This window comes from Kogia breviceps, chromosome 17 (genome assembly GCF_026419965.1).
Source record: "Kogia breviceps isolate mKogBre1 chromosome 17, mKogBre1 haplotype 1, whole genome shotgun sequence".
NCBI lineage: Eukaryota > Metazoa > Chordata > Mammalia > Artiodactyla > Physeteridae > Kogia > Kogia breviceps.
In genome coordinates this window covers 23719719-23738257 of record NC_081326.1, presented here as the reverse complement: position 1 = coordinate 23738257, position 18539 = coordinate 23719719, and positions in this window count along the sequence as shown.

Genomic DNA, 18539 nt, shown 5'->3' with positions numbered 1-18539 from the left:
AGGAGTTACCCTGGAGTGGATTATGTACTGAGGGGCTTGGAGGGAGGAAGTAGCTATAAAGAACAGTAATAGGACAATTGAAGATAAATAAATATGGACTGTAGATTAGATAGTAATATTTATCAATGTTATGATTTCTGATTTTTATGATTGTTCTACAGTATAATAGGGCTTTTGTGCTAGTTTTGCAGTACCAAGCTTAAAATTATTTCAAATTATATCAAAATAAAAAGTTGCTGATAAATAAAAGCAAACAAATAAGACAAACAGGAAGAAAATGAATGATAGATAAAATTTTATGATTTTTATATTCTGACAAATATATACACTAGGGCGAATTAAAAAGGAAATAAGTAAATACATTGCTTTAACTATTTTATTATTTGAGGAAAGAATACTATGGATTCCCTGTAGCATACCTCCAGGGGCATTATAGTTGATTATTATTATACTTTTAAATTTGAAAGAATCAGAGTTTTGCATAAGAAGATTTGGCTAATACTTTAAGAGTTTATTAACTTGTGTTCAACTAATCTTGAATTACAGTGTAAATCCGTTGACAGAATATGATAGTTATGTAAATACTATATAAATCCACTCATAATTTTTAAAAAATCATATTAACCTCTCTCATACTACTATTCCATGGATTATTTACTAGATTGACAAAATCATAAAAGTTTGAAAACACACGCTGTTTGAAGACGTGGGAAACAGGTACTTTCATGTATTGCTGTTATGAATGGAAAATAGATTTAGTTTGTATGTGGACCTAGAGATTATTATACTAAGTGAAGTAAGTCACACAGAGAAGGATAAATATCATGATGTCAGTCATATGTGGAATCTAATTTTTTTAAATGATATAAATGAACTTATTTACAAAACAGAAACAGACTCACAGATTTAGAAAATAAACTTATGTTTACCTAAGGGGAAATGTGGTGGTGGGGGGATAAATTAGGAGTTTGGGATTAACATACACACACTGCTATATATAAAATAGATAACTGACAAGGACCTACTGTATAGCCCAGGGAACTCTACTCAATATTCTGTAATAACCTATATGGGAAAAGGATCTGAAAAAGAATGAATATATGTATATGTATAACAGAATCACTATGCTGTATACCTGAAACTAACATAACATTGTAAATCAACTATACTCCAACAAAATTTTTAAAAAGAAAATCGATTTAGCTCTATGGGGAGAATCTGGCAATATCTAACAAAACTTCATATGTGTTTACCCTTTGACAAGATGATCCCATTTTAGGAATTTACCCTTAAGATACACTTACAAAAATAAAATTAAAAGACATAACCCATATACAAAAGATTGAATAAATAACTGTTCACCACAAAATGAAGTACCATACAGCTTTCACAAAAATATGAAGTAAATTTTTGTGAACTCATATGTAGTGATTTACAAGACAGGCTCTTTTAGTGAAAAAAAAAATTAATTATAATACAGTACCTATAATGCCCTTCTTTTTTGGATAAGAAAAAATGAGAAGGAATATTTAATAGGTATTGCCTAAATTTTGAAAAATAAATACAGGAAGTGAAGACCTGAAGCTAATGAAACTACCTGCAGGAGTGGGTGACAATGGCACAGAAATGGATAGGAAAAAGCTTGGGTTCCTGGGAGAAATGCTGATTCCAGGGCCAAGGCAGGGAATCTATAAGATAAGACTAGAAAGTCTCCTTGTTACAGAAAGTGAGGAATTTCTTTTAAAAGCTATAGGAATATATCAAAAATATCCTGGAGCCAGGCTGGCCACATGTGGGATGGTTTGGGCATCAACATGAATAAGAACATAACACACTGCAGTAAGAAAGGAGCCCAATATCTATTTTTTGTTAAATAATAATAATTGCAAAGAGAGAAAAAGGAAAATCTCTTCTTTATGGACAAATATCAATCAACAAATATTGAAAAAATTATAGAAATTAAAAATGTATTATTTTTCACCTATCACAGTAATAACAGAAATAATCAGTGGGTGATAATAATATTAGTAGATTTATGTAGAATATGATATTCATATCCTTATAAAGTTTCCCCACAGATTACTTATTAAAAAGAACTTGTACAATGAATAAATCTGAGACATAATACCTTAGTGAGATGATCAAGCCATATATCACCAATAATGGAAAAAATTGACACCATATTCTGAAGAGAGGACACAAAAATCACCTTTGTAGTGTGTCAGGCAAAAATGTTTCACCTCAATCAATTCGTGCGAAAAGCATTACACTAATCCATATTGAGGTGCTTTCTTCCAATTTGGAACAATTTGAGCTTAACTATTTTCAGATACTGCTAAGATTTTGTCAAGATGGTTCTCCCTCACTTCAATTAGTTGTAATAAATTTGGCTTTGATTTATTAACAACTCACAAAGCTTTACTTTATTAACAGACTAAAGTGAATAACAACTAAATGCAACATGTTATTCTTAATATACTCAGGATCCCAAAAAATCTATTAAGGTTCTATTGAACAATTGTAAGAATTTGAATATGGTCTATATTATTAAAAAATTGTATTTTTCAATGTTATATTTCCTTATTGTGATAACTTTATTATAGTAATGTAGGAGAATATGCATGTTTTTTGAAGGTACATGCCAAAGTCGAATATTTGAGAAAGACAAAGCAAATGTGATAAAATGTTATCCTTTGGTGAATGTACTATTCTTACAACTCTTAAGTAGATTTGAATTTTTTTTAATAAAAAAATTGGAAAAAAATAAATGCAGGAAACTAATTAGCAATATAAATAGCATTATACTTTAAAGGTTTATTATTTAAAGTTCCTTAAAAATTAGACAATTTCTAACATTTGAGTTTCTTTTTGGGGGGGTGTTTAAATTTTATTTCTATATTAACTGGCAAATTTAAATATATTTCTCATTTTTCAAAAGTGATTTTAAAACTCTGGCATCTCAACTCAAAAGTGATTTTTATGTAGTCTTGGAAAAAGTTTCATATCTATTTTTGAGTTCTTTAAAAAATCCATGAGACATTTTTGCTTCACTAACAATTGAACCAAAATACTTGCAGCTTAGCATATGTTAAAACATTCATGAAGATATATACAAACTACTATATATAAAATAGATAACTATTAAGGACCTACTGCATAGCACAAGGAACACTACTCAATGCTCTGTAATGACTTACATGGGAAAATAATCTAAAAAAGAGTGGATATATGCATATGTACAACTGTTTCCCTTTGCTGTATACCTGAAACTAACACAAAAGTGTAAATCAACTATACTCCAATAAAATTTTTTTAAAAAACGTTCATGAAGAATGGTATTTGACCAAAATGTAAAAATATAACTTTTAAGCATCAGCAAGTCTCTCTTTCTTTTGCTTACCTTATATGACTCACTTAATGGATAAATTGCTCACACCCTCTGTTTCCTGCTGATTAGAAGTTGCTTCTAGCATGATGCACATGAGAAAAATCATAAATGTTTCTCAGAAACCCAGAGAGTGATGTTTTTCCAACTTTACACAACATTACTAAAAATATCTAACTGAACCACAGGCATCTGGAATGTATATCAGAACACATCGCAGAGTTTTAAACTAACATCATTTAATTTTTTACTTCATTATAGAAACTGCCCACTTGTGAGGTGATCAGTTGAGGAGCTCAGCTACCAAGATCATTTATGCAAAAAGAAAATCCAGTTAGATTTGTGAATTTTTGTGCCAAGAAAGTTTATGTAAAAATATAGAGATTGGTTTGTGTTCTGCAGAGGGAATGATAGAGCCAATGTGAAGACAAAAATTTTGGAGCTTTCATTATGATCAGAGAACGGATTCACAGTTATTGGATGGTATACAAGAAACTTGACCTAGTGTACTGTAAAGACCCAGCTGCAAAGAGAAACAACCAATAGAAATATCAGAGACAGTATTAAAAAGTAAGTGGTATAAGAAGGAGAAAGAGTTAACAAACCAAATTAAGAAATGTGTCCAATTCTTCTATTTCAAAATTAATACTTTATGAGTTTCATGGCCTATTTAGAAAAACCCAAAGAAAGATTCAGCAGATGCTGGCATGGAGTTTACAAAAATATTCTGTAAAATTTAGTTTTGTCTCAAGTTAAACATTCAGGTTATGACTATGAGATGAGAAATTTTCTCTAATAGTCCTGACTGTCCATCTAAATAATCCTTTATTGCACAGTGCATTTCCCTTTTACAACGTCCTAGAAGGATTGATCTACTTGTCTATCTGGTCCAACGCTTCCTTGAATAAAGGGGTCCATGTAATCAATTAACTCCTTAGCACATTGTCTAAGGCCCCAGTAAATTTTTGCTAAATAAGTGCATAAATGAATTAGTAGACAAATGTCTCTTTAGGATTGCCATACTCCTGCCTGATGCCACCAGTAAACACTCTAGAATCTAAGATGTATAAAAGGTGGCTTCACTGTGGTTGGAGTTTTCTGCAAAACTAAGAAATATCACTCTCATTTTTCACATTTCTCTTACATTGTTCCCAGAATACTGCTGACTTATGATACCAATGCTTAACACACATTTTTTAACACCTTTATTGGAATATAATTGCTCTATATTGTTGTGTTAGTTTCTGCTGTATAACAGAGTGAATCAGTTATACATATACTTATATCCCCATATCCACTCCATCTTGCGTCTCCATTCCACACTCCCTCTCCCAGCCCTGTAGGTGGTCACTAAGCACCGAGCTGGTCTCCCTGTGCTATGCAGCTGCTTCCCACTAGCTATCTATTTTACACTTGGTAGTGTATATATGTCCATGCCACTCTCTCACTTCGTCCCAGCTTACCCTTCCTTCTCTCCGTGTCCTAAAGTCCATAATCCATGTGTGCATCTTTATTTCTGTCCTGCCCCTTGGTTCTTTAGAACCATTTGTTTTTAGATTCCATATATATGTGTTAGCATACGGTATTTGTTTTTCTCTTTCTGATCTACTTCATTCTGTATGACAGACTCTAGGTCCACCCACATCACTACAAATAACTCAATTTCTTTTCTTTTTATAGCTGAGTAATATTCCATTGTATATATGGGCCACATCTTCTTTATCCATTCCTCTCTTGATGGACATTTGGGTTGCTTCCATGTCCTGGCTACTGTAAATAGTACTGCAAAGAACGTTGGGGTACATGTAACTTTTTGGATTATGGTTTTCTCAGGGTCTTTGCCCAGTACTGGGATTGTGGGTCCATATGGTAGTTCTATTTTTAGTTTTTTAAGGAGCCTCCATACTGTTCCCCATAGTGTCTGTATCAATTTACATTCCCACCAACAGTGCAAGAGGGTTCCCTTTTCTCCACACCCTCTCCAACATTTACTGTTTGTAGAATTTTTTGATGATGGCCATTCTGACTGGTGTGAGGTGATACCTCATTGTAGTTTTGATTTGCATTTCTCTAGTAACTAATGATGATGAGCATCCTTTCATGTGTTTGTTGGCAATCTGTATATCTTCTTTGGAGAAATATCTGTTTAGGTCTTCTGCCCATTTTTGTATTAGGTTTTTTTTTTTTTTTTTTTTTTTTAATTGAGCTGCATGAGCTGCTTGTATATTTTAGAGATTAATCCTTTGTCAATTGCTTCATTGGCAAATATTTTCTCCCATTCTGAGGGTTGTCTTTTCGTCTTGTTTATGGTTTCCTTTGCTGTGAAAAAGCTTTTAAGTTTCTTTATGTCCCATCTGTTTATTTTTGGTTTCTTTCCACTTCTCTAGGAAGTGGATCAAACAGGATCTTGCTGTGATTTATGTCATAAAGTATTCTGCCTAATTTTTCCTCTAAGAGTTTTATAGTGTCTGGCCTTACATTTAGGTCTTTAATCCATTTAGAGTTTATTTTTGTGTATGGTGTTAAGGAGTGTTCTAATTTCATTCTGAAATTCATGCTGAATTTTGTTGAAAGCTTTTTCTGCATCTATTGAGATGATCATGTGCTTTTATTCTTTGATTTGTTAATATAGTGTATCACATTGATTGATTTGCATATATTGAAGAATCCTTGCATCACTGGATAAACCCCACTTGATCATAGTGTATGATCCTTTTAATGTGCTGTTGGATTCTGCTTGCTAGTATTTTGTTGGGGATTTTTGCAACTATGTTCATCAGTGATATTGGCCTATAGTTTTCCTTTTTTATGACATTTTTGTCTGGTTTTGGTGTCATGGTAATGTGGTCTCATAGAATGAATGTAGGAGTTTTCCTCCCTCTGGAATTTCTGGAAAAGTTTGAGAAGGATAGGTGTTAGCTCTTCCCTAATTATTTGATAGAATTCACCTGTGAGGACAACTTGTCCTGGACTTTTGTGTGTTGGAAGATTTTTAATCACAGTTTCAATTTCATTATTTGTGATTGGTCTGTTCATATTTTCTATTTCTTCCTGGCTCAGTCTCAGAGGGTTGTACTTTACTCAGAATTTGTCAATTTCTTCCAGGTTGTCTATTTTACTGACATATATTTGCTTGTAGTACTCTCCTATGATTTTTTGCATTTCTCTGGTGTAGTTGTAACTTCTTCTTTTTCCTTCCTTATTATATTGATTTGAGTCCTCTCCCCTTTTTCTTGATGAGTTTGGATAAATGTTTATCAATTTTGTTTATCTTCTCAAAGAACCAGCTTTTAGTTTTATTGATCTTTGCTATTGTTTTCTCCATTTCTATTTCATTTATTTCTGCTCCTATATTTATGATTTCTTTCCTTCTACTAACTTTGGGTTTTGTTTGTTCTTCTTTCTCTAGTTGCTTTAGGTGGAAGGTTAGGTTGTTTATTGGAGATTTTTCTTGTTTCTTGAGGTAGGAGTGTATTGCTATGAACTTCCCTCTAAGAACTGCTTTTGTTACATCCCATTGGTTTTGGGTCATCATGTTTTCATTCTCATTTGTTTCTAGGTATTTTTTGATTTCCTCTTTGATTTCTTCAGTGATCTCTTGGTTCTTTAGTAGTGTGTTTTTCGGCCTCCACGTGTTTGTATTTTTTAAGTTTTTTTTTTTTTTTTCCTGTAATTGATTTATAATCTCCTAGCATTCTGGCCAGAAAGATGCTTGATATGCTTTCAGTTTTCTTAAATTTACCAAGGCTTGATTTGTGACCCAAGATGTGATCTATCCTGGAGACTGTTCTGTGAGCACTTGAGAAGAAAGTGTATTCTGCCACTTTTGGGTGGAACATCCTATAAATAGCAGTTAAGTCTATTTGGTCTACTCTGTCATGTAAAGCTTCTGTTTTCTTATTTATTTTCTGTCTGGATGATTGCTCCACTGGTGTAAATGAGGTGTTAAAATTCCCCACTATTATTGTTTTACAGTTGATTTCCCCTTTTATAGCTGTTAGTATTTGGCTTATGTATTAAGTTGCTCCTATGTTGTGTGCATAGATATTTATGGTTGTTACATCTTCTTCTTGGATTTCCTCATTTATTTGGTCTTGTGGGATTTTACCTTGTTTCTTCATCTTCAGTGTATTTCTCTGTCATCTCATTTTATCTAAACCTACTATGTTTTTGGTCTTCTTTCCACAGACTTCTGGGTCGTAGTTCCTCTTGCTTCTGTTGTCTGCCTCCTGGTGAGTGAGGTTGGTCTAGGGGCTTGTGTAGGCTTTCTGGTGGGAGGTCCTTGTTCCTGTGCTCTGGTGGGTGGAGTTAAGTGTTTTACCTCTGAAGGGCAGGGCCTTGTCAGGTGATGTGTTTTGGGTTGTCTGTGAGCTTAGTATGGCTTTAGGCATCCTGTCTACTGACGGGTGGGGCTGTGTTCCTTTCTTGCTGGTTGTTTGGCATGAGGTTTCTAGCACTGGAGCCTGCAGGCAGTTGTATGGGGCTTGGGCTTGGCATTGATATGTATACCTCTGGAGCACACATGCCTATTAATATTCCCTGGACCTTGGAATTCTCTGGTGGTCCAGGGTCCTGGACTCTACACTCCCACCCCAGAGGTCCAGGCTCAACCCCTGGCCAGGGAACCAAGAGCCCACAAGGTACCTATTGCAGCCCAAGAGAAAAGAAAAGGAAAGAAAAAAATGGAAAGAAAATAAAACAGACTATTGAAACCCAAGGCAAATAGCAAAAACAACAGCAAACAAACAGCAGCAACACACACACACTCAGAAAAAAGAGAGAGAAAAAAAGGGAACAGACCAAAAAAGAAAAGAATTCTAATATGAGAACAGTCAATAAGGACTAAACTAACAAAAATAAAGAATGAAAAATCAAACAAAAACAGAAAGCAGACAACAAAAAAGCAAAGAAAATATAAAATATAAACATAAAAACAATGAAAAAAAGAAAAAGAGAATAAAAAACAGATAACAAAAAACAAAAATAAGGAGAAAACCACAAAGCAGCAAAAAAGTAAAGTAAAAATAGAAAAATAAAAAATTATACATATTAAAAAATATTGTAAAAATATAAGATAAAAATATTAAAAACAATAACATCAACAACTGAGCAAAACAAAACAAAGAGACTGATCTTAGTACTAAGAATATTTTCCTCAGGCCTTCTCTCTCAGTGCCCTTGCTCCCACAGTAAGCCAGAGCCAATCTCCACCTCCCTAGGAGGCCTTCCAATACCTCTAGGTAGGCCTCTGGACCTGCTGTGAGCACCGTTGAGCCAGCTAAGATTCTGACCTGGCCCAATTCCTGAGTGTACTTGTCCCCAGAGTCCAGTGCCATGAAGGTTAGAAGAGTCTCAAATGTTGAAACACTAGCTGTCTCTTCAGTTATTCCACAGACACAGGATTTACCCAGCTGATCTCAGGGATTTAATCCACAGCTTGTGCAGCTGCACGGAAAGATTTCCATTCTTCTTCCTTAGTCACACTACCCCTCAGGCTCAGCTTTGGTTTTGACCCACCTCTGTGACTGCGCCACCCACTGGTGTCTGTTCCTTGCCCAGGCAGGAGGGAGCAAAAGCAGCAGCTGCTTGGCGCACACTTACTCATGCTGGGGCCTGGGAACTGAGGCCACAGTTGAAGTGCCTGCAAGTTCTCTGGGTTTTATTTAAATGGGTATGTGTTGTACATTATTTTATATGCATTACATATTATGTTTTATCTATCATTCTTTTCTCTTGTTAAGATTTTCAAGAAATCTAGTTTGCCATATTGGTGGAAATGGAAATCTCTCCTATCACCAAACTTTACATATTATCAATATTACTTAATGTTTACTTCTCATTTAAAAAATTCTTTGTCATTTCGACCAAAACTAGGATATTGTAGTTAACATTTATGTCGTATTCTTTGTTCTAAATATTAAAGAGTAAGTTTCATGCTAAAGTTGAGAATAAAATTTGAAGCCTCTATTTTTACAGTATGTTTACAACTCTATCTGTAATTTTAAGGGTATTACAAAGTGACAAGATAACAAGTTTTAAATATCCACAGAGAACTGCCTAGGTCTTGCCATTATCTCATCAAGAAAATATCAACCAAGAGAAGGTAATCTAGTTAAGAGCACTGTTTTTCCCACCATCAATATACTGCATTGTGCTTCCAAAAAAATTTACACAGCCAAGGGCCAGATATATATGAAATAACAAATGCAGTTGAGGATGTATAAATGTGAGTAAGTGAAGGACACATGCTATAAATGTGAGGAAGCAGAATGTATAATAGATTTCCATTGTGAAGATTTCCTTTGACTACTGACTATAACCAAATCCCACCTTATAAAAATAGCTTCATATGATCCCAATGTTTTATTCAGTTTTTACTGAATATATAATTTATTCTGGTCACTGGTGGTACAAAGATGAATAACCCCACAGTGGCTGGGCTTAACACTTATAGACTTGGAAGAAGAACAGACGTGTAGCCAGAAAAATACATTACATTATACAACACATGCTATTGGGTGGTGAGCTTTGATAAGCAACTGGCATTGATCAAAAGTGGGATATGGGGGCTTCCCTGGTGGCGCAGTGGTTGGGAGTCCGCCTGCCGATGCAGGGAACACGGGTTCGTGCCCCGGTCCGGGAAGATCCCACGTGCCACGGAGGGCTGGGCCCGTGAGCCATGGCCGCTGAGCCTGCGCATCCGGAGCCTGTGCCCCTCAATGGGAGAGGCCACAACAGTGAGAGGCCCCCCTACCGTGCAAAAAAAAAAAAAAAAAAAGTGGGATATGGAAGATGGGTTGGTTGGGAAGGGCGATTCAGATAGAAGCAACAGCATGTAAAAAGCTCTTTGAAATTAGGGACTATGAATCTAGAATGCTCTTTGTACCTTGTGTTGGTAATAGTGATGAATTTTAAACTCCCCAGAATGTGTACTTTGTTTACAGTAATAAATAATCCTAAACATTCTGGAGAGAGATTAGAGAATTTCTGTTAATGTTTGTATGTGTATAAAATAAATAGATGATATTCATGCTTTGGGGAGGTTTCTATACAAATCAGGCATAAAAGTATACATCATAAATATGAAGAATTTCACATTGTACATCAACACCCTCAATGTCAAATACAACCCCATGATAAAAGTGTAGGGGAGTTAGAAATAAATTTGCGTGAGACATAACAGACTAAATACTTAATAAAGTACAAAAACCTTAGGAAGGTTTATAAACCAAAAAAAAAAAAAAAAAAAAATGAATAAGGGACCAAATAACTCAAAAAGAGAAGAAAATGAGAAACTGAATCATGGGATTTGGAACAATAGAGACAACAGAATGAGTATTATTGGGCAGAATCATAAAATAGACATTCAGATAGGAAACATTTATCTGTTTTATTAGAAAGTATTTTTATTATCACAAAAAGAAGTTTTTAAAATAAAAAGAAGTTTTTGAGAACAAATGACATGGAGTGAATGAAGGTGAAGGACATTGTGCAAAGGTCAAACCAGACCAAGTCACATCTGGATTTTTTTTTTTTTTTTTTTTTTTTTTTTTTTTTGTGGTATGCGAGCCTCTCGCTGTTGTGGCCTCTCCCATTGTGGAGCACCGGCTCCAGACACGCAGGCTCAGCGGCCATGGCTCACGGACCCAACCGCTCCGTGGCACGTGGAATCCTCCTGGACCGGGACATGAACCCGTGTCCCCTGTATCAGCAGGCGGACTCTCAACCACTGCGCCACCAGGGAAGCCCTGGATTTTTTTTTAATAGGAATGAATTTTACAGAAATTCACCTGATATGCAAATACTATCTCTCTGTGTAAACTGTGAAAATAGCTTTTAATGAGACTGATTAAAAAATGTTTCATCAAAATTATTAAAATTCAATCTTATCTTCCATAATAAATAATGAAGCAAACAGGGAGGTGTTAGAGATCAATAGAATAAAAGTAAGATCACAGTATAATTTTCAGAAACATGAGTTGCACAGAGAAATGAGTACATGCATTTTTACATTATAGCTTGAAGCAAATATAGCAGTTCTCCTCTCCCTTTATCTGTAGTTTTTCTTTCTGAGGTTCCAGTTACCCTTGGTCAACTGAGGTCTGAAAATATTAAATGGAAAATTCCAGAAACAAACAATCTATGTGGTTTAAACTGCATGCCATTCTGAGTAGCATGATGAAATCTCTTGTGGTCCTGCACTGTCCCACCAGGGACATTAATCATCCCTTTCTCCAGCATACCCCACCGTTTAGTCAGCTGTCTCAGTTATCAGATCGACTCTCTTGTTATTGCAGGGCTTGTGTTCAAGTAACCCTTATTTTATTTAATAAAGGTCCCAAAGCATAAAAGCAGTGATGCTGGCAATTCGGATATTCCAAAAAGAAGTGGTTAAGTGCTTTCTTTAAGTGAAAATTTGAAAGTTCTCAACCTAATAAAGAAAACAAAGCCACATGCTGAGGTTGCTAAGATCTACAGTTAAGAATGAATCTTCTATCCATGAAATTGTAAAGAAGGAAAAAGACATCCATGCTAGTTTTGCTGTTACACCTCAAACTGCAAATGTTACAGCCATATGTGCAAGTGCTTGGGATGAAAAAATTAGTTACTATGACATTACATTTGTACAATAAGATATTTTGAGAGAGAAGAGAAAGACCACATTCCCATAACTTTTATTACCGTATATTGTTATAATTGTTCTATTTCATTATTAGTTATTATTGTTAATCTCTTACAGTGTCTAGTTTATAAATTAAACTTTATCATAGGTGTGTATGTATAGGAAAAGACACAGTATATGTAGGGTTTAATACCGTCTGTGGTTTCAGTCATCCACTGCAGACCTTGGAACGTATCCAGCACAGATTAGGGGGAACCACTCTATGCATTTCATGACATTTCCAAAACAGAAAACCTAATTAACCAAGTTTTAAAACAACTTAAAGATTGTGTGATACCAAGAGTTAATTAGAAAAACATTAATGTGCTTTTTCTTTTACTTTACTGTGTACTTGACTTTCACTTTGTTGGCCTGAGGCATCTTCTATCTAGAGGGGGAACAGAATTTCTTACAGGGAAAATGAAAAAGAAAAAGAATAAATGAATATGCAATTTCTGGGAGGCAGATAGATTTACTCAGTGAGACTATAATAGTCTTGGAGATCAGCCGACTGTATTAAGATTTTTTTTCCCTCAAATAGCCTGGTGGCCACCTTGCCTTCTTTCACACATGAAAGCCCAAGACTGATCTTTCCAGCTCTTAGTGTTAAGAGATCTCCTTTAGAAGGGCCGTTACCTCTTCCACCTATAACCTAGAAGGCAGAGGCCTTACCGCTAGACAGTACAAGAGAGACAGTATAAAAAAAGTAAAAGAAGAGACTGCTTTTTGTAACCTGCAGGTTTGTAAGAAGAACAATGGGGGAGAACAAGAGAATGATGTGTTTGTCCCTAATCTTCCGTCCCAGGCTTTGTCCCCAAGAGGTCCCTAGCAATTGGCAGACAAGGGAGAAGGCCACCTATCAAAGAGCACCACAAGGACACCACATGGGTCTAGGATTAGCTGTTCATATAAAACACTTCCATTGGCTCATACACCTGTGCATCCGTGGGCTATGGTAGGAGGGGAGAAAAAAGCAAGAGGAAAGCTTGCTCAGTACCTGGAACAGAGTATAATATTGCATTGGAAAGAGTTAAAATGGATTGGGCCTTTATTTATATTTCCTCCCACGAGGAAATTCAAATTTGCTTAAACACAAAATAAATAAGTTTTCCTCTGTGCATTTGAGTACAGTGTAAGCTAAATTTTATGACCCAGCTTCAATTGTAATGAAGATCACCAGACCAAGTTATTTGATTAAAAATAATCATCTGAGAATATTATATATCAAATCAATAACTAAGGATCAGCTTACAGCAAGACAATACAATATTAAAATGTTTATTCTCATGATTATATTCACTTTGCACTTTTCTTCTGAGAACCCAAGTAATTTGCACACTTTAACTCATTATTGCCTTCATGTTAAATAGAAAAAAACTGAAACCCATTTAGTCAGAAAAATAATTTAATTGTACTGCCAATTAGTAGTTTAATAATATGAAGAAACCATTCTTCTAATTTGCTAAGCAGTGTTTGATATTTTTATCAGTTCATGTTTTTCTTTATATTCGTGAACATATTTTTTGTAAATAATCTGCAAATGGGAGCATTCAATTAAAGTATAAAGTTTTTAATTTGAGCAGTATTTCTACAGTTACATATATAAAGGAAACTTGAATCTGACTTCTAAAAAAATTTTCATGTTGATGGGATCTATTTTATTCTTTCTGAGTTTTATAGGAATATTTAATTAAAAGTAGGAGCTAAGTTCATTTACATACCTGAGTATTTATAAGAGTCTGTCAAAGTGTGGTCTAGTGCTCATTTCATCTGCAAGTTCCGCTTGGCCATTCTAAAGTTGACACTTTATTACCGATACTCTTTGCATAAATGGTAGTGACTTTATTTCAGTTTAACTCTAATTTACTTTTAATACTTAAAAAAAAAATCACCCATTCAGTTTCTCAGCTAAATTAGGATGACTTTTTCCACTGATTTCTTGGAAAGGTCTCTGTTCACACAGTGTGATTAATGGGATCACAAGTGGGAGCGTGAGAGCCTTTAGTCCCCTGGATGTGGTTTATGGATTGAAATAATGAAAGACAGTTATCCAGGTCAATTCTTAATTTCTCTGTCATTTCACCATTTGATTTGAGTGGTAGTAGAAGTTCTTAACCACATTTTACCTAGTCTTTTCTTTCATATAGTTATTTTGAAGGCAAACACTGGAAGAGTTAATGTATATATCTGTAGAGGAAAATTTTCTAATTGCATATGCAGATTTTTTAGAACATTATGTACATCTATTTGAACAATTTCATGATTTTAGAAAACACACCAATTTTATTTTTATTTTTTATCTCGGAATCAAGTTTTTACCCAACGTTTTATTATGAAAAATTTCAAATATATAGAAAAGTTAAAAGAATTGCACAGGAAACATCCATATGCCCAACACCTAGATACTATAATTTACATTTAACTATATTTGCTTTATCACACGCCTATCCATCCTTCTATCCATCTACCAATCCATCTCACATTTTGATGGATTTCAAAATGAGTTGTAGACATCAGTGCATTTTATCCCTAAACATTTCAGTATGCATGTCAATAACTTAAACTTCACTATTTGTTCACAGTTCTTTTTGTTTTTTAGGTAAAATTTATGTACAATGGAATACAGAAATATTAATTGTACCATGTAATGAGTTTTGGCAAGTGAATACAACCTAAGCCTCTACAACTCCTGAAATTTCCCTCATGTGCCTTTTCAGTCAATTCCTGCTCCCATCTCCAGGAAGCAAATGATGTTCTTTTTTTAAAAAAAATATTTTTTATTGACGTATAGTTGATGTACAATATTATATAAACTATAGGTGTGCAATATAGTGATTCACAATTTTAAAGATTAATTCCATTTACAGTTATTATAAAATATTGGCTCTATTTGGTACAAATGAACTTATCTACAAAACAGAAATAGAGTTCCAGATGTAGAAAACAAACTTATGGCTATCAGGGGGTAAGTGAGGAAGGATAAACTGGGAGATTGGGATTGACATATACACACCACTACACATAAAAAAGATAACTAATAAGCACCTACTGTGTAGAAAAGGGAACTCTATTCAATACTCTGTAATGACCTATACTGGGAAAGAAGCTAAAATAAGAGTTTATATATATATATATATATATATATATATATATATATATATATATAACTGATCCAATTTGTTGTATAGCAGAAACTAACAATGTTCTTATCAAGTATACTTCAATAAAAGTTAATTTTAAAATAACAAAGAAAAAAAGATACATGCATACCAATGTTCATAGCAGCATTATTTACAACTGCCAAGATATGGAAGCAACTTAAGTCTCCATCAACAGATGAATGGGTAAAGAAGATGTGACTATATATATATATATATATATATATATATATATACACAAACTTACACACACACACACAAATGGAATACTACTCATCCATAAAAAGAAGAAAATTTTGTCATTTACAACAACATGGATAGACTCGGAGGGTATTATGCTAGGTGAAAAAAGTCAGACAGAGAAAGACAAATACAATAGAATATCACTTATATGTGAAATCTAAAAAAATACAACAAACTAGTGAATATAACAAAAAAGAAACAGATTCAACAGATATAGAGAACATACTACTGGTTACCAGTGAGGAGAGGGGAGGGGAGAGGGGCATAGGGGATTAAGAGATACAAAATATTACGTATAAACACAACTATTTTTTAAAAAGAAACAAACAAATATGGGCTTCCCTGGTGGCGCAGTGGTTGAGAATCCGCCTGCCGATGCAGGAGACACGGGTTCGTGCCCTGGTCCGGGAAGATCCCACATGCCGCGGAGCAACTAAGCCCGTGAGCCATGGCCGCTAGGCCTGCGCGTCCGGAGCCTGTGCTCCGCAACGGGAGAGGCCACAACAGTGAGAGGCCCGCGTACCGCAAAAAAAAAAAAAAAAAAAAAAAAAAAGAAACAAACAAATAAATGTGTCCTTACCCCAGCTCAACCACAGTCCACTGGACACATGCAGAGTGGAAAACTGGTCAGTGCTAATTCAGGCATGTGGCTCATTGTGAGCCTTGCAAAGTCTGGTGAGAATTTGATCTGCTGATCTGTGCCGTAAGGTGTATGCAAATCTCATAAGAGATTCAGTGCTCAATAACTAAAATATTATTTTACTTTTTCTCTGAGTGTGTAGCTCCCCAGCATCGGCAGAGCTTTTAATACTTTCCTGGGAGTATAAGATGGTTTAGAAAGAAAGAGGTCCTCCTAAAATAATTCAAGCAAAGAGTGAAATGGACTTGGGTGCATGAATCCACAACAGTTTCAACCTTCAGAAAGGGCAAGGGCTTAACTATTTTGTGAACTAATCACAAGAAAGCTTTATACATGAAGCTGCACCACATGCTGTACAACCTCAGAAATGGGGCAAGATTTCGGGTCTATGATTTTCCCCTAATTCACACTTTGAGTCTTACAATCTCTACTGGACTGTAAACTGTACAAGGCAAAGAATTCCTTATTCACCTTTAAATCTTCAGCCCCAGGCTTAATGCTGGCCCCAGTCATCTAATGAATATTTTAAGAATTAATTATTCTACCTATGTTTTTGTAATTTTATTAAAGTATAGTTGATATACAATATTGTGTTAGTTTCAGGTGTACAGTTAAGTGACTCAGTTTTATATATATATATATTCTTTTCTAGATTCTTTTCCATTATGTTGTTAAAAAATATTAAATATAGTTCCCTGTGCTCTACAGAAAATTCTTTTTGTTTGTCTAACTTATATATAGTAGTGTGTATCTGTTAATCCCATACTCCTAATTTATCCCTCATCTAGAGATTATCATATAAATTAAAGTAAATCAGACAGAGAAAGACAAATATTCTGTATATTTCATAATAATCTCTTCATTCTTGAAAGCCCACACTAAAGCAAAGTGCTCCTAACTTCTGGTTTGGTGCTGGTTGATTCGAATAAACTTTTGCTCAGTTGAACTCTTAAAATTTTTTATATTCCTCAGTTTATCTTTTAAAAGTTCTGGTGTCAGAAGAGGGAATGAAAGGAAACCCCTGAAGGCCCCCAGGAGCAATGTACATACGTAGACACACATACACCTGCAGACAGATGCAGAGACCCATAGCCTTTGTTTTAAAATTTTAGTCATGAGACAAGTTCAATAATGCAAAACTCACTAGTTCATAAAAGAAAAATTGGATCCAAATTGCTTCTGGCAGATAAAATAAGATACCTGCTCAGATGGCTAAAGCTCTTACTAATATCTGTGGAAAAAACTCCTGGAAGTCATCGAAGACAGAAAAATCCTTGATTTGTAATGTCACAGAGATCATCATGACATTTATTTAAAATTTAAAAATAAATAGTTGCCTACAATGATACAGACCTACAGTAACAATTGTACTTATAAAGATAAAAATTAATATAAAAGAGACACATCGATTGGGCTCATAATATTCTAGTAGTCAGGATCATAATGTGAGTAAATTGAAAATAAATATTTATGAGAGGGTAGAGGGTTTTTTAATATTTTTCTTTCAGGTTTATAATTAAAAATATACGTGACCCTTTTAAAACAGGAAATCTCATGGTTTCCTAAAAATTGGGGTGGGTTAAGGAGAAATTACTTGCAGGAAGAAAAATAAAGTCACATTCTACAGTACATTACATTTAAAATTTAATAAACTTACCACAGATCAGATTTTAAATAACTGATTGCTCTGTTACGACAGAAATGCTGTCTCATAAACTGGGCTGAAAAAATTTAGCAACTTTGTTGCAGAAATTTGAAAATGATGCACAAACTTAAAATTACACATATCTTCAAAATTATTCCATGTATTTTAAGTTTTGAACACACAGAGAAATATTTGTAAGAAAATTAACAGGTACTATTAGAAGGTAAATAATGAAAATAAAGTGGTACACTTTTACCAATTAACTAAACTTTGTCATATTTTGTAAATATTTTGCTGTATTTATTTATTTATGGCACACGTAGAAAATGAATAATAGAACATGTAATAAGAAAATGTAAAGTAAATAAACCAAAAAATGGGTTTTGTTAATTATGGTATTTAGAAAAATATGGCAAATCTCTCATTTTAGTTGTGAATATTGATTTTCGTATGAATTTGATCATACTCAAATTTTTCTCCCCAATGCTTCTCCATAGATTATAACTAAAGTTAGTACCCTTTAATTGAAATCTATTGAATTTCATGTATTTCAATACTTCAAATGATTGAATTTATATGTTTTCAATCCTAGTGCAGTATTCCTACTAGCATATTAATCATTTGACTACAGAGGCATTGTTTATCTTGTTTAGTGCTTTATTCCCAACTCTTAGAGTAGGGATCTACCTGTATCTAGTTGATGCTCATTAAATATGTGTTGAAAAAAGGACTATTTGGGACATTTATCTCTTATGGAAAGATGTGTGAAATGATTTCTTTTCTGGAGATATCAATGCCATAGAGTT